At 40.3% G+C, this 25,501-nt stretch overlaps 1 protein-coding gene and 1 long non-coding RNA gene across 3 annotated transcripts in view; one reads left to right on the forward strand and one right to left on the reverse strand.

The window, feature by feature from the left end:
* The window catches only part of Lrrc3b (leucine rich repeat containing 3B), an 86,322-nt gene that overhangs the window by 20,512 nt on the left and 40,309 nt on the right, over nt 1-25,501 (forward strand). The gene's annotated exons all lie outside the window — the stretch shown is intronic.
* Nucleotides 536-12,761, reverse strand: LOC124087927 (uncharacterized). Its single transcript, XR_006850224.2, has 3 exons — nt 11,708-12,761; nt 11,387-11,478; nt 536-10,699 (listed from the first exon to the last, which is right to left on the reverse strand). It is a non-coding gene; the product is annotated as an uncharacterized LOC124087927 (long non-coding RNA).

Genomic DNA, 25,501 nt, shown 5'->3' on the forward strand with positions numbered 1-25,501 from the left:
TTCATTGGTTTGATGATTCACCCTAAAAATCCCGTTTGGGTACTTGAATTATTTCAGATCTACTTCCTATGGGTTATGTTTGGTACTTTAGAATATTAGACTTTAACCTGGATATAATTAGGCTGAACAATTAGGCAAAATAAAATGAAAGGATATCATGCAGAAAAACTGGCTCTGAACTTTACAAAAATATCACTGTCATCAAAGTTAAAAACAAACAAACATGGTGGGAACCTTTCTAAATTAAAGGAGACTGAAGAGACACAGTAACAAAACACAATACATTACCCTTGATGGCACCTGGATTAAAAAAAAATTAAAAAGCAAATTTTGGGTTATCTAAGGAAAGTTGAGAAGTGAATTGTTTATTGGAAAATAGTATAGTTATCAATTTTAAATTTCATGAATGTGATAATTGCAGCATATGATAATATTCTTGCTTTTAGAGGATTCTATACTGAAGTATTTAAGATTGAAGCACATCAGTGTACAACTAACATTTGAATAGTTTAGCCAAAATATACATACAGGCATATACTCACATTTAATGACCATATATTCATACATGCACAGATAATGCACATACATGCGCACACAAGGCATACACACAAATATAGACCCATACACACATACATTTGCATGCACACATACACATGCATGCATACAGTGTACCTACTCACATACTCAGTCGCAGACACATACATGCATACTGAAAGGCATGTAGAGAGTAAGCAAAGGTCGATGTATAAGCAGTTGGTCAATCTAGTGTTCATTTGCAATTATTGCAATCTATCTGTATAGACTTAGAATAATTCAAAATAAAATGTTGCAAAAAATATTTTTTTTTGCATTAGACAAGGCTCAAAGATAAATCTAAAATTTTTATTATGAGGTATTGAGAAGATGGCTACTATTTTTCTTAATCCTACTAAAGAGTGGGTTTACACATTGTGCAAAGACCTGCAATGGCTTCCTAGCTATTTCGCAGATGAAGTTCCTGCTGCAAGGAACCGGTTAGGCATACAGCCAGTCTCTGGTCAGAACTGACAATTCAATGTTGACTGCCAGATTCTAGCCTGCATAGGCTTTACTATAACAGCTAATCAAACAATGTTCTTACACACAGAATGGCCCTGGGATAGTATATATGTTTTTTGTGAATTTGATATTCCTTTGATATGTATTTATTGAGTGCCTACTATGCTCCAGGAATTGCTCCTTAGGGCTGGTGGTAAGACCGCCAAGATTCAATTTCCCATGGAGATTACCTTCTGGAATGTAAGGGACAGACAGTAGCCGAACAAGTAATTAAATGAATAGAGAGACCAAATATCACGACGTCTTAAAAAAAATGATGATGAGGGTAGTGTGATCAAAGATGACCCTAAGCAGATTTCCCAGGAGAGGACCAGCCATTAGGATCAGGAGGAAGAGTGGTGGTTTTCAGGTCTCTGTTCTTTGTTCCTTATTCCTCATTTATTTCATGTCAAGGTCAAGGAGCTTCCATACCTGATTGTTCTTGCTGCTCCATTGCAAGGTCTGTTCTGGTTGTGGTCCATGCCAAGTGACCACAGTGTGGGGCCAACCAAGGCCTCTTGTTTCCTATTCTATGATTCATGGTTCCGATGTTGACCCTAAGTGTGCACCATTCCCAGTGCAGATACTCTCATCTTTGTGATGGGCTTTTAGAGATATTTAATCCAAACCCCACAGAAACCCCATCATTCATAGCAACACACTGTTGAAAGCAAGTTTAGAGCCCCTGAATAATGCCACAACAAGCCTTCCAACCAGCAGTTTTCAACAATGGCACTCTGGCACCCCTCTGAATTACTATCTGCTTTGGCTAATTCAATATGACAGGTTTCTAAAGCAATTTGAGTTCATGTAGAAACGGTGAGAGAAAGACAGTATTCAAATTCTCTTAAAGAAGAATGGGAAAGCACTGATATTACATTCTCCTTACAAATACCCATCAAGATCCATTTGGATTCATTCCCTAGAGGTATTAAGCATGTTTTATCTTTTCTTCTCCGGTCACCTTTTCGGTTTCCTCTGATAATTATATTCTACCTGCAGTGCGTGAGTTTACCCCAGAGTGTAGAACCAGCCAACGGAATCTTCAGCCCAGAGGCCACCAAGGATAGGCAGGAAAGACAATATTCCTTAGTATTTGGGGGAAATTCCATGTTTTAAAATTCAGGCAAAAAAAAAAAAATATGCTGCTCATGTGAAAATCAGATAGTCCATCAGATAAACAGGATCTAAGGTTGGGTTTGGAATATCAGCGCTCCTTTTTCTCTGCCTGCTTCACCTCTTGAGGTTGGCCTTGAGGTTGGCCTTGAGATGGTAAAGCCGTTTGAGGAACATGGAGTAGTAGAAGGGCACATGGAGAGGTGCAGGACTGTTGGTTGGACTCCAGTGCCAGCACTTACGACTTAGGCTCCAGCCGTACTACCTGCCTGGTGGATGTGACCCCCTACTTGATCCTTCTCCGTCTTGATTCCCCGCTCTCAAGTAGATAAGCCCTTTCCCACCTCTGCAACCCATCTCTTACGGTTCTCTCCCTCAGCTCCAGCCATGTTGGCCTTCTTTCTGTTTGCAGAGCACATTGTTGGATTTCTCCCCCATTACCAGCAACTGGCATACATTAGTTACTCAATAAATATTGGTTATATGGAAGTTACTTGGAGCTTCATAGGAAATGGAACAGCTCAGGGTGCTGTTCTGAGGATCGGATAAAACAAAGTTCCTGAGAGTACCGTGGATGTTATAAAACACTATTCAGATAACATATTACTAAGGTTTTGGGCCACCTTGTCCATGAAAACCCTCTTTTTTTTTTTTTTTTTGTTCCAGCCTCAGATATTCTCTTCCTATTTTTACAGTATTATGCATCACTGTAAAGATTTGATGTTTTGACACATGATCTTGTCTCCCGATACAGCTCATTGGTGGGAGTTACAAATGAAATTTGCAGGAAGAGGAAAAAATCCTCTAGCTTGGAATTTGCTACTTGACAAACAGTTTACAGATATTAGCTTGAATGCCACGGAGTACACAGAACATACAGGATTTGAACAATATCCAGTGTCAGAGGGAGACTGCATTTGGATTTGAAGCTACATACAGCTTCCTGCACCAAGTTTGGCCTTAAGAAAGGGGCAGCATAGCTCTGATTTGGAGGAGGCTGGAAGTACATGCAGGGTTGAGCTCAGAGGCAAGCACAAGGGTATCACTGCCCGTTTCTGTTTATTGTGTCCCTTCAAGACAATAGCACGGTGATGAAGGACAGTGCTGCTGACAAACACACCTTGCCCGTCTGTAGTTTAAGTAGTTTTTATTCATCTGCTTACCTTTGTGGAAAATTTTCAACCTTTACTATTTATAACCTTTTGCAGACTTCAATCAATATGTAGCATGTTGGCTTTGAAAGAGCTTGATTTAAATTGTGGAGGGAAATGAAGGGGGTTTTAGAAATCTCAATCCATTATTCATGATGTTTAGAAAGATGGGTTTTTTTAGAAGTGTGAAAATCACCCTGATGGAGACTGAATCAGGCAACCATCGGCACTGATTTCGGATGGTGGAAACCCCGCCTTCCCTGCCACCTTGTAGATAAGGTATGCAATGGGGCTGTGTCCCCCCAACTCCCCTTATTTTTACAAGAAGTGAAAAGAGATTTTTGTTTGTTTCCGTGGAAATTAAAATCTCCAGGTCAAGAAAATAAAAACAAATCTCAAATCTGGGAAAAAAAATTGCTACACAAAAAGATGGATGTCCTCCCCATCTCTTGAAGTGTCAAGGTTTTTCATCTAGTTAGGTTTTCTGTTCTCCCCTCCCCAGAGAACCCAAATCCTGCCTGTCCTGCCTAGAATGTGGGGTCTCTTTGCTAAACTCCTGAGAGAAGCCTCACACAGATGCTCGGGTGAGCAAGAATTTGGAAGCTATATTCATAATATTTTAACTATAGCATTTATTATTATTATTATCATCATTATCATCTTTTGGTACCAGGGATTGAAACCAGGGGCTTTTAAGTACTGAGCCACGTCCCCAGCCCTTATTATATTTTGTTTAGAGATAGGGTCTTGCTAAGTTGCTTAGGGCCTCACTAAGTTTGTTGATGCTAGCTTTGAACTTGCGATCCTCCTGCCTCAGCCTCCCAAGCTGCTGGGATTACAGGTGTTCACCACAGTGCCTGGATAGCGTTAATTTTTTAATTTGAGTGAATTGGAGAATGAACAAATTACAACTCCAAATTTGTTACATGAACTATGCCTGAAAATAACCATTAAAGACCATAAATATAACGGCTGCCTCTCAAAACCTGTACTTTTCCCTTAATGCAGCTCATGAAAAAAGAACAGGGCGTTTCTCTGATTTGGAGAGAGCTGTAGGGTTTTTCTGGGGAGTGCTGTTTAAAGTGAAGAGTGGATGAAGTAGCACAGAAGTCACCAATAGAATGAGGCCCTGAAGTACAGCACACTCAGAGGGTGAACTAAAATACAGCTTTTTAAATGTGTCTATGATAAAATCTACTTCTATTTTCAAGAAAAAGAGTTAGAAATCGAGGCGAGTTCTTAAATTCCTAAAAGGGTCATTTCACTCTGTATCATCTGACTGAACACCAGGCTGTCCAGGTAGGGCAAACTGCTGGAAAGGAAATGGTAGGAGACCCTCAATGTTACACAAAATTACATATAAGAGGTTGTGAGGGGAAAGGGGGAGGGAAAGAAGGGAGAGAATTGAACAACAGCAGATGAGGTAGAGAGGGAAGATGGGAGGGGAGGAGAGGGGGGATAGTAGGGGATAGGAAAGGTAGCAGAATACAACAGTCACTAATATGCCATTATGTAAAAATGTGAATGTGTAACCGATGTGATTCTGCAATTCGTATTTGGGGTAAAAATGGGAGTTCATAACCCAATTGAGTCAAATGTATGAAAGATGATATATCATGAGCTTTGTAATGTTTTGAACAACCAATAAAAAAAAAGAATATTCTTAGAACATTGTGCAAAGAATTGTTTGCTTTTTTGTGAGGTTGGGTACTTTACTTTTTTTTTTAATTGCAGATGGACACAATTCTTTTATTTTATTTATTTATTTTTATGCAGTGCTGAGGATCAAACCCAGTGCCTCACATGTGCTAGGCAAGCGCTCCACCACGGAGCCACAACCCCAGCCCCATTTTACTGCTTTTTATGGAGAAATCATGATTCACAGAGAATGCTTTACCCATGTCTTATTTACCCATGTCTGTCTTATTTCTTTAGGAATCTTTAGTACAGAATATTTAATATGAAACAATGCATTAACAAACAGAAGAGAACTTTCCTAGATGCCAGTTGTGTGGCTATTTTTTCCAGACCCTTCTCTTCATATTCCTGATATATTTTTTTAAAGAGAGATTTTTTTTTTTAATATTTATTTTTTAGTTTTCGGCGGACACAACATCTTTGTTTGTAGGTGGTGCTGAGGATCGAACCCGGGCCGCATGCATGCCAGGCGAGTGCGCTACCGCTTGAGCCGCATCCCCAGCCCCATATTCCTGATATTAAAAATAAATTCACACTGGGAGTTTGAACTTTGTAGCATTTGAGCCCTTGTCCAATCTCGCGCGTTTCCATTATATGTGAAGGTGAATCTCCTCAATCCAGGTCTTTATCTTCTTATGCTTATGTCCTCATTTGCTCCTCCTTTGCCTTCTCCCCTTACCTCATCCTTTAGATGACCACCAGGTTCATCTTCCCAAAAAATACCTCTTTAATTTGATCACTTCCTTGTGTAAAATACTCGATGACTCCCAACTACCTAAATGCCCCATTCTTTCATCTGGTATGTGAGGTCACCTTCTGGGTCCATTCTACTTCTAGTGTTTTTGTCTTCATGATGAACATCATCCAGAATGTTGCTTGACTTCACAACACGTTCTGCCTTCCCTACACTCCTGACATCAACTCCACTTGGAGATTTCTCCTCCTCATCTTCTTTCCTCATCCCATGGTATTTCAGCCTTTTGAGACCCAGGGCAAAAGCAAGACAGAAGTTTTTATTGGTCATCCCTGATGAAAATAATCCCTCTGTTTGATAATCTTCTATCTCTTGAATTTACTTTCTCTGTGTTTCTAGGTTTAAGCTGTGTATATCTTTCTGTTTTGTCTCTCAACCCTGATTACAAAACTCTTATGGTTCGAGACCATGCCCTGTACTTTGAGTGTCTCCCTCATTCTCTAGCTTGTCATCACACATATTATGGGTGCTCAGAAAACATCTGCTATCTGCTCTCAAAACTAAGGTGCTGCTCTTGCTAACAAACCTGAAGGCCAAGAGGCTCCAGTTTCTAGAGGTGTGAGATAATTTTTTCCTGAGTTACAGCATCTGGGTCACATTGCTTTACTTCTAGGATCTGGGTTACTGTACCCCAGGGTCTGAAGGGTCCATGAGTGACAGCGGGAAACGTGTTTGGAAGAAGGGTCCTGCTGTATGTGGAAATGAGGAGGGGTCACCAGTTCCCCTAATCGGGGACACCAGCTCCCCTAATCGGGGACACACTCAGTGCAGGGCAGTAGAAAAACACACCCTGGATACAGGCAGGAAGCAAGCACATAGAAAACTTGAAACTATTGTAAAACCAGCTAAGAGGTATTCTGCTTTTTATGATAGCCAAACCCTGGCATTTCCAAAGGATGTCAGCGATAAAATACTTTTTCTCCCTCAAAATATGTTGCAGCGATGGTTTCTATTAATTTTCAAGGATATACATATAAACTCAAAATTAGCACATTTTTGTTGTTTAATAGACACTATATTCTACATGGAAGCTAATTCTGAGAGGTCCAAGTTATGCCTACGGATGCAGGGTCTCAGCTATAAACTCATTCGATGTTAACAATTCCAGATCCTTCTCTTGCTTCGGGTGGGTACAGCTCTCTTCTCCAGCCAATGTTGGTATCATGTGTTTCCACATTTGAAAGTTGATTTTAAATAACCAGTGGAGGCAGAGTGATTGTACAATTGAAGAAATGACCCTTGAGTTACAATAGTTATGTCATTCTCTATTAAGTCTTGTGGGTCTTTTGTTTATGCTTAACATTTAGGTACCACAAAGAACATTTGCTCGGTGAGTGCACAGTTTATATATGAATAAAACTTGTTTCACTTCATGACTATGGTTGTAAATCATGTTGTCACATGGAGAAGGGATGTGTGAAAAAAAATGATTTTCCCTGAATGTCATGCATATTAGGAATTCCTGGGCATTAGATTGGCTTTTGCTTTATGGAAGAACACTTTTCTGGGAGGTCTCCAGAGAAGGCTCTACCCAAACATCTCCCTAGCAAAGAGATTTTTCTGTGACCAGTCATGTGAAATGTGTAAATGATTCCCTCCCTTTCTCTGCCTCATTCTTTATCATTTTAACTCATTTGCTTTTCTTCACATAACTTGTAACACCTGAACCATTATAAAAAAGGAGCAAGTATATATGTGTGTGTGTGTGTGTGTGCAAGTGTGTACCTGTTTAATATTTGTTTTCTAGACTCTAAGTTCCATGGGGTAAGGAAATCTGCTTCCTCAAAGCTGTCTCCTGAGCTCCTACAAAAGTCAGTGTTGGCATACAAGTCAAGTGCTCAATAAATATTTCTTGAGTGCATGAATGAAAGAATGAGGAGATGCATCATATTCTATCCTAAAGAGATGTTTCCTGTCTTCTGTCCGGAGCTCATTTTGCAGTGGGAAGGAGGAAGCTGAACTTCCGGTGGATTACAGAAGTACCTTTTCTTCTCCCTAAACTAAAGAATGTGGCCCTCTGGGAGCAGATGAAAAACTGCCTCTCCTTTCTTATTTGTCACTTCAGCTTGCAAACCTAACACAGAGGGTGACTTGGTAATAAAAACTCAAGTATTGAGCTTACTATACTTAGATCATTTAATATGTGTTATCTCAATGAGTTCTTAAGAATAGACATTTCATAGATAAGAAAATGACAAATTGTCACACTACAACTTGTCCAGGTCCTGATACTATCAAGGACCAGAGTTTGGTTTTGCAAAGGTGTAGCTGCAGAGCCTGGCTCTTAACTATTAAGGGCTGCACCATGTTTTTACTGGGTAACAGCAAGGGGAGTGAAGGGCATGAACACAGCACTTGCCCTGGAAGAAAAGCTGAGCCGTTTCAACCAGCTCAGGGGACACTTGCTTTCTGCAGCTCCCCCAAATGCTGTTTATGCATGTGAGAATAACACCAGTACAATCAACAGGGGCTGCCCTGTCCCTGAGACCCAGAGGAAAGGACAGCCGGGGCATGTGAGGCAGAGCCTGGTCCTTTGTGGGATTCTCTTCCTTTCTAGCAGTCTCCGCTGCTTTGGCACCTGCTCCTGCCAGCATATGCTGCTGGGAAGTGTTAGATGTCACCTCCCAGCTGTGAAGTGGGGCGGAAGGGAGAAACCAAAGGAGTGGCACAAAAGAGCTGGGGAAGTAAATGCAAGGCTGAAGGGGGTGGGAGAACTGTGTCAGCTCAGATGGAGAGGACATGATCCTCAGGGAAGGATGTAGCCCAGTCCCCACAGTCAACTGTGCCTAACTGGGTGGGCCGTGTCCTCTGTCCAGATGCTAAGCATTCTTCTACCAAGGTTCTATTTTCTTTCCCACTCTTTGGATGACCTACTCTCAAAATACACTTCAGGTTTCTTTAAAATAATAATAATAATAATAATAGCTTTCATGTATTTTAGATACTTTGAATCAGCTTTTTTAAAAGTGCAAAAATTTTTGTTTAAAATTATACTAACAAAGTTATAATGGCATTCAGAAAAGTAAACAAAGCGCCTCCCCAAATCTCTCCATGCTAAGAATGTTTTCACTTCTTTTTCTGGATTCTTCCCTGTATGGGTCTTGATCACATCCATGCACATTTTTTTACCATGGCAGAAGCTCAGATCTTTTAATGTGCTGAAATCTATATCTGAAAGGCCTTGTCTCCACTGCCACTAGCAACCGGCATTGCCTGGGATGAAGAGGAGGTGACAGGGATGATGGTGCCCCTGGGAGATTCACCCTTGAAGAGAGAGGTGGCCTCAAAACCTGAAGTGGAGTTTGTAGGATAAAAAAAGAAAAAAAAAGAATGAAATATCAAGAGCTGAGCCAAGGATGAGGAATGAAGGTACGGTACCTAAAAGACCAGATGAAAAACCTGAATAGACATAGGTGTGGAAAGGGGAAAAAATGTGGAGAGGAAGATGATAATAATGAAGAGGGACGAAAGGAGAATCACTTGCACCTCCCTGCCTTTCAGTTCCCTGCCAGGCCCCGTAAGTTAACTCTCTCTCCATGAAGCCTAGACTTTGTCACTCTTCTACAATCTGAGGAATGAAGATGGCAGGAAGAAGTACATGTGAGTTCAGACGCTGCAGAAATCGGTCTGTCGTTAATAATGGTTTTAGGAGAAGCTGGCGTGCCATTTCTCACTGATAGAAGCCTCTGGGGGCGCTGAGAGAGATGGAGTCTAGAATAAAACATGTAAACTGTCACCGGGAAAAACTCAAGAGAAGAAAGCTGACGGTATCCTTTAAGCATCAGTAAGATAGTCTAACCCGAGACAGAATTCTTGATCATGCTGGGTGTTTTAGACGCTTAAATCATGTCTCTGATGACAGCTCAGGGCCGGTATTAGATTTTTACCATGAATTATAATGGTACCCATTTAAACTCACGGTGAACTGTTTGGTTTTGAGAACAGACCATACCCATGTGTGTATCCCGAAGTTTTTCACATGACCCACGGTGAAAGACGCAGGATGGAAGGCAGCTGTCTGTCTGATCCATGGCAAGTTGATGAAGAAGTGAAGTGTATTACATGGAGGAGAAGTTTCTAGTGTCCATACCTGGTGGAAGCAGATGGTTCCTTTTTCCATGACTAATTAACAACTGAAAATAGCCTGCATGATACATTTCCTAGATGGGGGAAGCAGTCCAAAGCTTGGCTGAGTTGCTGTGATGCTTTCCTGTTCCTGGTGGTCTGTTTCTAATAACCTGCACAATCATGTAATAGAATCCTGATTTAAAATCTGTCAGAGATTCGTGTCCTGGAATAAGACCAGGGTGGATTTAGATGCTGGAGTATTTCTCCACTGCCGTTCCATCTATACCAAGTCGAGCAAACTTGAGAAACTGACTGTCCAATAGCAAGGGCTTGCAGCAGATCATGAGTGTCCGTGGCAGTGAGTGGTTCTCAAACATTGCTGTACACTAGACTCCTCTAGTGAGTTCTAAGAAGCATCCAAGTCCCAGGCTTCACTGTACATACAGAAAGCTAGAAATTCCAAGCTAGGGATAAGGCATCAGTAGTTTTAAAAAAGTTCCTAGGTGGTTCTTACACACGGCTATGAAATAAGGCATGGTACCACAAATACTAAGGAGAAATACCTATGTGCTCTAGGAGTACTTCAGAGGAAAGAGTAATAGCAAAGATCTGTGTGGCAGGAAAGACGGAGGATGCTCTACCCAGAGAGAATAGCAGAAGCCAAACCGAGATGGGAAAGCACAGAGTGGACCAGATCAAAATTCTTTCTGGCAATAACTTGAAGGCAGGAGAGACAGCAGTAGAGAATATCAGAGGGCATCAGAATGTGCTGGAAAGGAGCTTGGAATCCAGGCTGATGCTGTCTTATATGTAGTTTTATAGGCAAAGGTAATCACTGGAGAAAGAAAGCGTTTGTGTGTTTGTTTTTAATTTTCAATACCTTCATTCTTATTTATTTATTTTTATGTGGTGCTGAGGATCAAACCCAGTGCCTCAGCCACACTTGGCGAGTGCTCTATTGCTGAGCCACAAACCCAGCCTTTTTGCAGTTCTTTTCTTTATTTTTAATGAACGCAGGGCCAGTGAGTAAAAAAAGTGCCTGGAAGAAGGCATAAATATAAACCTGTACCACAGTAGGATGCTGATTGCTTTAAAATAGCATTTCCTAACTTTAGTTATTACTTTGCCATCTTCATGATGTTTGTGCAGAATTTCCTCATAGCTTTATTGAAATGGACTTACTTATTTTAACTTAAATATATCTGTAACAGATTATCTATCAGCCCACCTATATTACCTACCCATCACATATTTATATAAATTCCTCAATGGAAATCCAGTATACCTTTTCATCAGTAGAAGTTTAACCTTAGAACCCAATCCCATAAAAACAAATAAAGCGGTTTCTTTTATTAGTGCATTATAGTTATATACAACACCGGGGCTGATTTTGACATAATTATAGAAGCATGGAATGTAATTTCCTCTGATTTCATTCCCAGTACTTCCCTTACCCTCCCCTCCTCCTTTCCCCCTGTTTTTCTCTATGTATACTCTAAAGTGATTTCTTAAAGACTCTCACCTTCTCTCATTCTGAGTTTGAGGCCTGGTCCCTTTGTTGAAAGGAGATTCACAAATGATGTTGTCAAAGCAGCACTAAGCAGGATGGTCACCCTAAGGATGGAGAAGAGAGAACGGAAATGAGATAGCCCAGAAGCAGATGTGCCCAGCTTTTGTCCAGGGACTCTTTGGGGCTCTGCCGAGGGTGATGGGCATTTTGTCAGCATTGCTCCTGAGAATGCAACCAAAGTCTGCCACATGTCAGCTTGAACGCTAAACTGCCTACAAGGGATGTAGCTAAGAAACAGTAAAAAAAAAAAAAATAATAATCACAGTACCTCACCTTTGAAGGTGCTTTCAGATCTAATCATCCCCTCATTTTCTTCCTGTAGAAAGGGCAGCTCCTGTTGGTTTGATAATCCCAGGAGTTTGCTCTCAAGGTAAATTAAACTCAACAATCTGTCCATTTTACAGATGAGCAAACCAAGACACAGAGAGGCTAAGAAACTGGCCATATTTTGCACAATTAATAGGCGATACAGTTGGACATCAAATTGAGGTTTGTTTGACTGCAAAGCCTGACCTCATCTTCTTCTTCACCCTGCCCCCAAATGACTGTGCCTGGTTATTCACTTCCCCAGATGATTTTGGCTTAATGATTTATGAGTGCCCTGAAGAATCCCTGCAGGGATGGAACTGATCGTCTCTGTAAAGCAGAACAAGAGGCATGTTGCTGCTGTTGCTGCTGCTGCTGCTGCTGAGGTCCAGATGAGCTGGTATGCAGGGCTGGCTGTCTGTTATGGCTAAGAGAGTCTAATGATAAGTTAACCCAGACATGTGATGACTCAACATAACACGAGGTCATTTCTTGATGTCCAGGGCAGTTTGAGATTGGTGACAAAATGGGAAGTGAAGGTGACTTTGCTTCATTTAGTCATTCAGAGAACTAGGCCAACTGTGGCTCAGTTATCTTCCAGTTCTTGGCTTCTAAGGCTGCCATTGTTATCTGTTCTTCAGTCAGCCAAAAGGCAAAACAGCTTAGAGGAATATGCATGGGAAGAGTTTATAGTCTGAGCCACGGAAGAGGTTTGCATGCCTTGCATTCCCATTGCATTGGCCAGAATTCAGACACTTCACTGCACCTAATGGCAAGGAAGTTTGTGATGGATAGTCAAGCCAAGAAGAGGAGGAAATGGATTTCAGAGAGCACTCATACCAAGGGAGCAGAAGAAAGTGCCCAAGACTAGAAGTCCGAAGATCAGGGCTTTCAATCCTGATGACCCCATTGCTAGATCCACTTGACAAGGTGATTTTCAGAATAAAGTGGTCCCTGTTGCTTTTTAACCTGCAGGGAAATTTAAGATCAAAATGGAAATGAAATGTGATATGCAGGTATTCTTCACAAAGAAACTTAGAGCTTAGCATAGGAGAATGACAAAGACCTTGGTGGCAAATGGAATCAAAGTTCAGATTCTTTTGTCTGCCACTGCATAGCTGTGCTAGTATCACTCATTCATTCAAGCTCTCTCCGTGGCAAAATGTTTTCTGTTAATGTAGGAATAAAAGCACTTACCTCACTTTTTCTTTCTTCTTTTTTAAATAGAGTCCAAAGTATAGAAGAAGACAGTAGCCTGTAGAAAATCTTTGAAAACTACAAAAGGTCAAAGAGAGATTCAGGTTGTAGTTTTAGTACCGTGATGACTTTGTGCTTCAGGATCTATTGCTGGATAGTTGCTCCCAGTTTAAACATCCTCTCCTGGAGGAGGAACAGTACATTTTGTTAAAGGAAATGCTCACTCCCAATGCTCATCGCTACTGTAAACTGGGAGGGAACAGCCTGGCCAACTCCATGTTTGAATTACTAGCATACCCGGTACTGTGTATGGTTTGTGTCTGGTTGATAATTGGATGGAGTTCAACTTTAAAATATTCTTTCTGGCCAATGGCAGAATTGTGCAAGTGACTGCCACTGCAATAGTGACTAACTCCCCAGGGAGGGCCACAGAACTCTAACAGCTCCTGTGTCTCTCTTTGGGGGTGAGTTTTCTCCCAAGTGATCATCACTCTCCACCTTTTGTATTTGCTAAGTGACTATTCTGAATTGATGGTGTTAGTCATTTAAACAGAGTCATGCCAGCTCTCATGCCTTAGCAGTTCCAGAATTAAAGTGATTCATTAAGTTATTTTCCTTTGCTCCCCCCCCCCTTTGTTGGAGTCTCTTGAAACTTCTTAATTCTAGCCAAAGTGCTCATTACCTTCCAGGTTGCCTTCTGAGTTGAATTTTACAGAGGGGTGATTGCCTAACCTGGGCTTTTCATTCATTTCTGGGCTCACCCAGCTATGAATCGGCAGGCATAGACTGTTCTTCTCACAGTGGAATGAGGATGACTCACTCTTTTATTTTCCTGGGTTGCTGCAGGTAAGGCCGAATCTGCCTTTGTAAGCTTTAATAAGTAAATAGCAAGGGTGATGAGAGAAAATCAGAAAGAATCCAGCTACCATTAGCTCCAGAATGGAGGCTGCATTGTATCATATTACTATCTGTTTTATTCAGCCTTTTCACTGCTGTGACCAAAAAAACCTGACAAGAATAATTAGAGGAGGAAAAGTTTGTTTGGGGAACTCATGGTTTCAGAGGTCTCAGATGGCCAACTCTATTGTTCTGGGCTGGAGGGGAGGGCAGAGCATCAAGGTGGAAGACTGGGGTGGAAGAAAGCAGTGCAGGACATGGCACCAGACATTAGAGAGAGAGAGAGTGAGAGCAAATGTACTTCCCCAGTATCCCCCCTCCTCCAGCAACACCCTACCTGCCTACAGTTACCACCCAGTTAATCCCCTGATGCACTAATTAGGGTAAAGCTTTCATAACCCTCTAAACTTTCTTGCAGTATCTCACACATGAGCTTTTGGAGGACATCCCGTATCTTAACCATAACACTATCAAATTTGATGATCTTTTTTTTTTTTTAATTTTTTATTGTTGGCTGTTCAAAACATTACATAGTTCTTGATATATCATATTTCACAATTTGATTCAAGTGGGTTATGAGCTCCCATTTTTACCCCATATACAGATTGCAGAATCACATCAGTTACACATCCATTGATTTACATATTGCCATACTAGTGTCTGTTGTATTCTGCTGCCTTTCCTATCCTCTACTATCCCCCCTCCCCTCCCCTCCCCTCCCCTCTTCTCTCTCTGCCCCCTCTACTGACATTCGTTTGTCCCCCTTATATTATTTTTCCCCTTCCCCTCACTTCCTCTTGTATGTACTTTTGTATAACTCTGAGGGTCTCCTTCCATTTCCATGCACTTTCCCTTCTCTCTCCCTTTCCCTCCCACCTCTCATCCCTGTTTAATGTTAATCTTCTTCTCATGCTCTTCGACCCTACTCTGTTCTTAGTTACTCTCCTTATATCAAAGAACACATTTGGCATTTGTTTTTTAGGGATTGGCTAGCTTCACTTAGCATAATCTGCTCTAATGCCATCCATTTCCCTGCAAATTCTATGATTTTGTCATTTTTTAATGCAGAGTAATACTGCATTGTGTATAAATGCCACATTTTTTTAATCCATTCATCCATTGAAGGGCATCTAGGTTGGTTCCACAGTCTAGCTATTGTGAATTGTGCTGCTATGAACATCGATGTAGCAGTGTCCCTGTAGCATGCTCTTTTTAGGTCTTTAGGGAATAGACCGAGAAGGGGAATAGCTGGGTCAAATGGAGGCTCCATTCCCAGCTTTCCAAGAAATCTCCATACTGCTTTCCAAATTGGCTGCACCAATTTGCAGTCCCACCAGCAATGTACAAGTGTACCCTTTTCCCCACATCCTCGCCAGCACTTGTTGTTGTTTGACTTCATAATGGCTGCCAATCTAACTGGAGTGAGATGGTATCTTAGGGTGGTTTTGATTTGCATTTCTCTGACTGCTAGAGATGGTGAGCATTTTTTCATGTACTTGTTGATTGATTGTATGTCCTCCTCTGAGAAGTGTCTGTTCAGGTCCTTGGCCCATTTGTTGATTGGGTTGTTTGTTCTCTTATTGTCTAATTTTTTGAGTTCTTTGTATACTCTGGATATTAGGGCTCTATCTGAAGTGTGAGGAGTAAAGATTTGTTCCCAGGATGTAGGCTCTCTATTTACCTCTCTTATTGTATCTTTTGCTGAGAAAAAACTTTTTAGTTTGAGTAAGTCCCATTTGTTGATTCTAGTTATTAACTTTTGTGCTATGGGTGTCCTATTGAGGAATTTGGAGCCCGAACCCACCGACTGTAGATCGTAGCCAACTTTTTCTTCTATCAGACGGCGTGTCTCTGATTTGATATCAAGCTCCTTGATCCATTTTGAATTCACTTTTGTGCATGGCGAGAGAAAGGGATTCAGTTTCATTTTGTTGCATATGGATTTCCAGTTTTCCCAGCATCATTTGTTGAAGATGCTATCCTTCGTCCATTGCATGCTTTTAGCCCCTTTATCAAATATAAGGTAGTTGTAGTTTTGTGGATTGGTTTCTGTGTCCTCTATTCTGTACCATCAAATTTGATGATCTTGACTTTGCCACCATTAAACAACTTGCAGAGTATCATTCTTTACATGTCCCTTCCAATGAAACAGAATTTGTCAATAAAATAGCTGCAGAGAGTCAGCTATTTCATGTGCATAGGAATCACCCAAGATCTTCTTAAAATAAAATTCTAATGCAGGAGATCTAGGATGGCATCAGGCATTTGGAATTTCTCTCCAGTTTCTAAGGGATGCTGCTCATCCAGCTACTACACTTTGAGGAGGAGGAAAGAGATGATGAAGCAGGCCCCAATCTTACCAAGGCCTCATTCTTTATACTAAACATTTTCAAATGATGTGGTCTCTATGAAAGGAGTAAGAAACAGGTTGCACTTATGATAATAAAGAAAGAAATTGCAATCAAGGGGACAGTAGGATCTTTTATGTTTTCCATAGTACTTTTACAAAGTGCCTCCTTTAGTTTTTTTTTTTTTTTTTTGTGTGTGTGTGTGTGTGTGTGAGTTTGCAAAATTTAGGCAGCTCCACATCTAAGATTCCATCTATGCTGACAGTGAAAGGAAAATAATAGCCTATTCCTTCTGAGTAGTGGTGTGGGCATAGCTACAACAAATTACCTGACAAAAGAGATGGTTAACTATAAGGGTAGGTGTGGCTGGGGATTCATAGACAATTAAGAATCTGTGTTGGGATCAGATGCCAACTTACTAATGATTTTGTACCTTGGAAGCTTTAATATTTAGGATGTCAAACTATAACTATTGGGAACATAACTTTGCAAATATATTCTTCTATTAAAGAGAAGAGGTGGAACCTCTGAAAATATCTGAATGCATATTAAGAATTACAGCCATATGCATGGTGATTACTGATTGCCAAGCTTTGGGCAAATATCAGTTCCTTTACTCTTCACAATGATCCTATGAAGTTGGTACTATTATTGTCTCCACCTTGTAGGTAAAGAAACTGAGTAACAAAAAGGTTAAGTACATTGCCCAAATCAACATAGCTCAGTTTTTAAATCTGGGCTCGCTGGCTGCCAAGTCTATTCTCACTGACATGTTTTTCCTGATCTCACATAGGAAATTCACATACTTACATACATATGATTTAAGTTCACATCCTTCTTCTTCTCCCCTCCAAAAATCTTTAATTTCTGTCATTCTACCAACTATGAGATGGCCCTAACAATACCCTGGCAACCTCTGAAGATGGTTAGGAAATTGAAAAAAAATAACCCATGTGAAATTATATAAACAATGTACAGAAGACTCAAGGATTGAATGGAAGTACAGAAACAGTGTGTTTGATTGCTAGTGAGGTCCTTTGCCTAGTATTATCTCAGTATCCAACTTGTGTTTCTTTAATCTCTATTTCTGTATATTTGCTACTTCTTCAGGAAGAACTAGTTTCGCATAGACCTGTAAATTAAAAACAAAAAGATTATTTTTGGATTTTCTTTGTTTAGGTTTTCTTAAAATAGAATGCTCTATAGAGGCTAAATACTAATAAAAGATCCATCCGCAGATTTCATTCATTCATACATTGAAAGATTATTCCCTATGGATTCTTCTCTGAAGTGTTAGCCCATCTGGGTGGAAATGATTCTCCCACACCTCCTGTATTTAGCTCTTAGGTGTTTTGTGATGGAAGCAATTTCACCATAGAATTTTGCACTCAAATTTAGCCCATGCTTTTTCTTGTTGCTTTGTCTCATCCCAGCAAATTTGTCATTCTGCAAAAGCCCTAACTTTTTAGTGTATCAGTCTTCCAGCTGCACATGTTTTTCTTCTTTCAAATTTTAGTAGGAGATAGTATAGCAGTCCCCACCTAATTGTATTACCCTGTTCCATCCAAGAGGTCAGGGCACCTGAGAATATGGATTTATGATAAGGAAGGACCAGAGGTTTTGCTGTGTTGCATTGTCTCAGGTTCCGATGCATGTGGTGAAGTTGTATAGAAAAATTCTTTTTTTCTATCAGAAAGCCCCAAAAGAAAAAGGAAGCAAATTTTCAACCATAACTAGCTACATGAAATAAAATAGAATCCAGATTAGAATTCGTTTCCTTTTAGGCCAAGATCATGACATATCTTTTAGAGTAAATGTTAGAGTTAGATATGATTTGTTAAAATATCACATTCAAAAGAGAACCAAGATGGAGTAAATTGTGTGTGTGTGTGTGTGTGTGTGTGTGTGAGAGAGAGAGAGAGAGAGAGAGAGAGAGAGAGAGAGAGAGAGAGAGAATAGGTAAGATTTTAAAGCTGATTGAATAAGAAGAGAACCATCAGATAATCCCATCATGATTTGCTTTAATTGTGGCTTCTGTAATTATGTTCGTTTAGGGTTTTGACGTGGCCAGTAGTTAATGAAAGTCTGTGTCTTTTAGAGCATTGCTTGCCTTCTGTGGTATTGCTCTAGAGCAACTGTTGACAAAGGAAGGTAGTCTATGTGAACTACTAGCTTCTGATGTATCTAGGTGCATATTTTTGATGTAAAAGGTGCAGCCAATGTGGCCTAGTAGTCAATGATGCAGACCTTAAATTCCTAGTGCTCAGTTCAAATCTTGCCCTTTCCAGTTCTCAGCTACATGACCTTGAGTGAGTTACCTCTTTTGCCCAGCTCTCTTTCTTTGTCCTTGCAATGAAAATAATAATAGTATCCAATTGAGGGAGTTGTGGTAGAGATTATGCAAACATAGTGTGTAAATATCTTTAAAAATAATAAGTATTGATGCTGAGCCTGGTGGTGCATGCCTGTAATCCTAGTGGCTCTGGAGGCCGAGACAGGAGGATCATGAGTTCAAAGCCAGCCTCAGCAAAAGCAAGGTGCTAAGCAACTCAGTGAGACCCTGTCTCTAAATGAAATACAAAATACAGCTGGGGATTTGGCTAAGTGGTTGAGTGTTCCTGAGTTCAATCCCTAATAATAATGATAATAATAATGGACAATATAAGGCTTAATGTTTAGATAATTTTTATCCTTTAGCCACTATTAATCCATGTGGTGACATAAGCACTCTAATATTTATTCTTGGATACTTGGCAATTTGAAAAACATCCATTCAAATCAGTTAATACTAATGCTGACCCCAGGGATGTGTGTATCATTGACTAAAATCCCTTCACTGCACACACACGTGTGTACACATACACAAGGCCTAAAGGAATGCAGCTTATGGCTCTCCATATGAACCTAGAGTGATTCCACTCTTCAGATCACAGCTACTACCTACAGAAATCTGCATGTTGTAAGTGCCCACGCTTCATCCTAAGCCCACTATTATTTTCAGCTTATTGTGTTTCTATGTATTTATTTAAAGTAAGTTGAAAAAAATGCTAATAAATCAGAGGATGAAGAAATGCCACTCAAAATATCATTCCTTATGCCTAGTTGATATTTTGGTGATTGTTACATCTTCGGGTGTTTTGTTATTAGTTGTGATCATGTTGTATGACATAATTTTATATCTCCCCTTTTCACTACATTTAACAATGTTTTCAAGCATTATTACAAGACCTTTATAAACATCACTGTAATGGCTGCATAATAGCACATTCAGTGGGTATGTTGTAGTTAGTCTAACACACTTAGTGGTATGAACCATTTATGTTTCTCTGGTTCTTTGCTGTTATAAATACTGTTGCCACAAACATCTCTGTACACACTAATGTTACAGTGTTTATGACAGTGGTCACGCCCATGCTGGCATATGCCAAATCTGTATGTAAGCCATCAGAGTTGGAATTTGGTTGATGTCCTTGCCTTTGATTTCTCCCACTGCATTTCTTGATTTACTTACAATTTCTCTAGCTCAAGTTCAATGTCCAAAGTTCATTTCTGACATTTCTTTGCCTTTCAAAGTTCAGGAAATCCCAGAATGGTCTAGAATGAAGAAAAGTTACTCGGAAAACTTGCACAGAAACTGCATTCTCAAAATTGCAGGTTCTGATCTCTCAGAAAACTCCTAGAAGCCTCCTGGGGCTGGAACATCCTAAAGCTATTCTGAGAAATGTCATTTTCCTGGACATATTTCCCCAGCATTCACTTATCTCCTCCAAAAAAATTAGTCCTATTAAACTCACCATAAAAAAAATACGAATCTTGTACCTTTTAGTGAGAGGCCTCTGTATCCTTCTCTTGAGTTAGATAATTGAGTAATTTTTTTCTAGCTGTTAATGCTAGCAGGCTCTATCTTTTTCCCCCTAAACCATTATCATCAGTTAAATTCATTTACTCTTCTTAGACTCTCTGCCAAGCCCCTCTTGTGTTCCTCATACCGGAATTTGTACAGTTCAATACAAGAAAAATATTCTTGTTTGCTTGGACTCATTCATCTGATATGCAGTTGTTGAAATTTGAAATTTAATAATACTGATTAATATTTTTTGCCACTCTATCCCCCGTAAAGGGCCCCAATTCACCCCTTAACTTCTTTCTACTCCTAATTTCCCCAGCAGCCTCAGCCCCTCCAACTCTATGATCCAACTCTTCCCCCCTGCTGAAGTTATAGCATGGTTAGTTCTGATTGTTTGCAGTCCATGCCAATAGATAGAGATGATAGATGACAGACAGGCATGTGGTGTGAACATGCACCTCTGCCTCCTTCAAACTAGGATTTGAGTTTGTAACTTGGAAGTAATTTTCTTGAAAGGAGCATGGCTTCTTTGGAGCTGGGGATATCTTTTGGTTCCTACCACTGCCTCTGCCTGTTACTGACCCAACCTGCTTCTTTAGCAGATAGGACATCTTTTCTCAGGTGGATGGAGAGATGATAAACCCAATTGACATCTCATCGTTTGGGAAAGCCTGACATGGGCCTGTTTCTCTGTTGCTGCTTCTTATTTCGGGTATCAAGAACTTGAAATCAAATGGGGCAGAAGCAGAGAAGGAACATGAGGTTGTGTGCATCTCTGCTACTCAAGGGATCCCTCTAAGAATCAAGAGATGGAGCAGTAGGTCAGAATGGAACTGAGTTTCTGTGCTGGCTTGGCCACTGTCACTTTTGCTCCCAATGCGTCTGTTTCAAGAGGTAAGGGATTTCTGGGTTGTGCATGAGGCTCTCCCAGGCACAGTGATAGCCGTGCAAACCTCTTCCAAGTTATTTTCACAGACTTCTGCCTTACAGCCAGCCAGCTTTTGGCTTGACTGAGTTCTGTCTTTGAGAAACATGCATATTTAAAGGTAATGTTTATAAACCAAGGGGTGGTATTGTGTTGGCTCTGTCCATGTAGAGATTTTTGAGATTCATTTTAAAGTTTACCTTTTTGAAAGCTTACCTTAAGTTTTTACTCCTCTACCCCAACACAAATACATCTTCATTTTACTGTTGGCACATCTAGCAAATTTTTGAATATCTCTGTCTAATTCTCTTGAAACTTAGAATTTTATTAATTACTCAAGTAATATTAGAAAAAAAAATCTCATAAACTTTTCATTTACAGTAATCATGAATAAATTGTGTTTAGGTGAAAGGGCTATGTATTAATTGTGCCTGGTGTTTTTGTTGATTAGGCAATTCTGTAATAGTGCTAATCAGAGCTGCCTCCTGTCTATCAGCACTGACGAGCTTTTCCATTGACTGTGCTGATTTAGAATATTAGTTGTATCTAGCTTTCCCAAGGTAGGGGAGCCATTCTCAGCATGACAGTTTTCATCCTCGCGCTGAATTGGCAAAATGAAAATGATTATGAAGCTAATTGCATAGCTCAAGCCAGAATCCTGGATTTCTCTTTGCCTCGTTCCTCCCTGTCATTCAATACTACATTTGTTCAGTCAAAGTCTTGCCAGTTTGAGTTCTTAGCTATTTCCTGAGTTCCATATTCCCTTCTGGGTCAGGCCCTACCATGTCTTTGTTTTTTTTTTTTGTTTGTTTGTTTTTTTTGTACCACGGATTGAACCCAGGGGAGCTTAACCATTGAGCACATCCCCATCCCTTTTCATATTTTATCTAGAGACAGGATCTGGTTGAGTTGATTCGGGTTTTGCTAAGTTTCTCAGGCTGGCTTTGAACTTGTGATTCTTCTGCCTCAGCCTTTCTAGCTTCTAGGATTATAGGCATGTGCCACTGCACCCAGCCCTGCCATGTCTTGTTTGGACTATCACCATAGCTTTTGACTTCCTCTCCCTGCCAATAGAATTGCCCAGCATAATGTTGCCAGAGGATTTTCCCAAGAGCACATTCAAACATGTAACTGTCTCCTTTAAAACTTGTCAGCAGATGCCCATTACCCACTGCATAAAGCCCATGCTGCAGAGAAGGACAGACACGTCTTGTGCTTCAGAACCTTCCCTTTCATTTCAACTTAATCACCTCTCGCTCTCCAATTTAAATTGACACCCTATCAACACCACCTGACTCAGGATTCTCCTCATTCCTTTCAGCCATGTTTGGTCCATGGTTTTTACTGGACTATTTTGTTACCATTTTGCATCCTGACTAATCTAGCCTATACCTCAGCAGTTAACTGGACCTCTTGCCTCTTCTGGGAATTTTGGGGAGGATGCTCTTCTACCACTGTGCAGAATCTCAGTATCTATTCGTGTTTCTGCACCCTACTACAACTGCCACTAGCCCTCTGTTCTCTAAGGGCAGAGGAAGTCCTTTTTCTCTTGTTATTCCCAGTGTCTAGTGTTGAACCTAGAGTTTAGTAACTGTTGATGATGTTATGCTGGGTCATAAGGTCATGGCCAATAGGTTGAAGTTTTTACCAAAGGAGGCATTTTTGGTTTCAGTCTCTAGAAGTAAACCCTGAGTGGAAGATCCATGAGAAACTGATTCATTGGGAAGTGGTTCTATGAAACAGTGCTAGGGGACTAGGGAAGTGAGACAGGGAAGAGAAGGGAAGGGAAGGGAAGGGGTGGGGTCAAGCAAAATCATGCCATCAAGAGAGTCCCGCAGAGGATAACTGTGGCTCAGTTTTGCAGGGAGTTGTGGAAACAGTTTAGGTGCTACCTCTGATTTGTCATACCAGGGATAAGTAGCTGGGTTTTGAGATTTTCAGATCCATCAACATTGTCTAAGGGCTGGTTGCCTTCCCTCCAAAATATAAACTCTCAGTCACTTGACTTTCCATGTGGATATGGAAACAGGTCAGAAGGACCACAGGTCTCAAAAGTAAGCACATGCCAGAATCACCTACAGAACTTAATAAAATGCAGATTGTTCAGCCCCATTCCTAAAGTTTAGGATCCAATAGCTCTGGAGTAGGAGCCATAAATTTGCATTTCCAGTAAATTCTTGGGTAATACCCCTGTTGCTGGTCTGCAGTTTATACCTTTAGAAGCATTGATTTAAGCAAAACATTTTATGGCTGCCCAAGGGCCATACTTCAATGAAGACATGGGTGCCAACCACTGGGAGTGAAAACTTAACCAGACTGGTAGATTTGGAAATCATTGAGGGACCAACCCAAAGGGTGTAAGTAGAGCATGAACAGCATCTGCTGGTCCCATTTCTAATCTAACCACCTTCCAATGGGAAGGATGAGATTATCTCCAGATTTAACTTCTTAATCAAACTTCACTTTGTGGAGATTGAAAATCATGTGCACTCAACTATTTCTTCCTGTCATCTTTGTTCTCTTCTCATCTTCCTCATTCCATTTTGATAAAAATATTTCCTGCAGGCACCCCTGCTTTGTCTTGTGGATATGTTTTTCTCCCCAGCTGACTTCTTTATGTGTTCTCTTTTATTAAAATCTGCCAAAACAAACTTCAGAATACTGTTATCTTAGCAGGAAGGAGCAGACTTCAGTATTGACAAGTAGAGAAGAGAGAACTGAGGCAATGCATCTTAGAAATATACTACAAGGAATAAATTGCCAGGTACTAAAATCAGCCAAATGAGTGGAAAAAGGACCTGGAATGAAGATTTATTTTGTGGTTGTACAAGGTATTCTTTGCAAATAAGGGAAGAAATTTTTGGCAATCATGGGGATTCCAGAAAACCCTTAGGTGTGCTTTTACTTTTCCAAAAGAGAATTTCCTTCACTGTATTTGTATGGGTTGTTTCAAAAAGTTCCTGGAGCTCCCCCAAGGCCTCTGATGCTCACCAGAGTAGCTCATGCACTGGAAAATCCGTCTAACTTAGAGCTTTGAAATAAATACGAGAGAGTTGAAAGTTTATTATTGTAATTAAATCTGACATCAAGCGGGAATGATTGCAAAGGCGATAAATCATTCAAGAATTATGAAACAGTCCTTTTACTATACTCCTTGTTTAATTCAATATCAACAGAAACACACCAAGTACCTACATTATGTAAAACAGGGAAGGGATAGGAGGAGGGAGAGGGAGCTGTGGGAAAAAGAGGGCCTTTTTTCCTGAAGAAACTTGCTGTGAGATGCCTTTGTGGGAATATGAGAATGATTTGGGCCCCCAATTTGGTCAAATATGTTGAATTTAAGAAGACTACAGAGAGAAAATTCTTCAAGGAAGAAAGAAGGGTAGCCATGAGGAAAAGTTGAAAACAAATAGATTATTGGTGGTGGAGAAGAACTGGAGAGGAAAACATAACCATCTTCAAATTTATGGACATCTGTTAAAAGACAGTGGGTTTTCCAGCCATGCTGTGACATAAGCACATGGCAGAGAATTTACCCAACAGAAAATTCTGGGAGTTGGTGGGATGTTAAGGGTGTCTTTGGAAGGAAGTATGTTACCATTTATTGGATTTCTACCATAATCCAGAGATCTATAACTATCATATCCTCCCAACTACTTGGCAATAGAATAAACTATATCATTTAGAATTAACAAGATGGGCAGGACAGTTGTAAAGATGGAGCAGAGTTTCTGAACACTCTCACCCACTTTCCCCTATTGATCCTATCATAGGCAGTCTGGCACAGGGGTATGTTCCCATCAGCTGACCATTCAATATTATTTAGATATGACCAATTTCCCCCTCTAATGTGTTTGACTCTTCAAAAATCCAGTTCAGGATCCACATGACATTTAGCTGTGGTCCTCTCTCAACTCCACATCCTGTCTACTCTGGTCCCATGACAGTTTTTCCATCTTTCCTTTTTTTATTATTTTGAAAGTTTTGAATAATGCTGGTCAGGTATTTTGTGAAGTGGAAATAGCTACTTTGATAGAAATACATCAGGTACAGCATCTTTATCAAAGTTAAGGAGTGGGGTTGAAAAGAGAGAGATCACTAAACACTTTCACCAGTGATGACAGTTAAAACTAAGAATTCACTTGTTCCATAGTGATGCTTGAACTCCTTGAATTCTGTTAAATTTTCTTTCTGTGATTATTTTCACTGTTATTAAAGGTTCACTTGAAGAAAACACCTCCCTTCACCCTGGTATACCTAACCACATGGCCTCTCATCCTTGAGAGATCTAATGAAGATGCTACTTTCTACTTGAATTCTTAAGGCTCACTACCACTTGATACTCATGTACTAGACGTAGGGCATTACTGAGTTTATTGTGAGTTCTAATTCTGTATTCTACTAAATGTCTGGTTATATATGTATATAAGAGTGCTTGCCTCACATACGCAAGGCTCTGTGTTCAATCCCCAGCACCACAAAAAAGAAACTAAATAAATAAATAAATAAAATTTCATTGCACTATTATATATGTTTATTTGACT

Source organism: Marmota monax, unplaced genomic scaffold, assembly GCF_021218885.2.
Source record: "Marmota monax isolate L192 unplaced genomic scaffold, Marmota_monax_Labrador192_F-V1.1 WCK01_AAM20220418_F8-fsc00021, whole genome shotgun sequence".
In the NCBI taxonomy this organism is placed as follows: Eukaryota; Metazoa; Chordata; class Mammalia; order Rodentia; family Sciuridae; genus Marmota; species Marmota monax.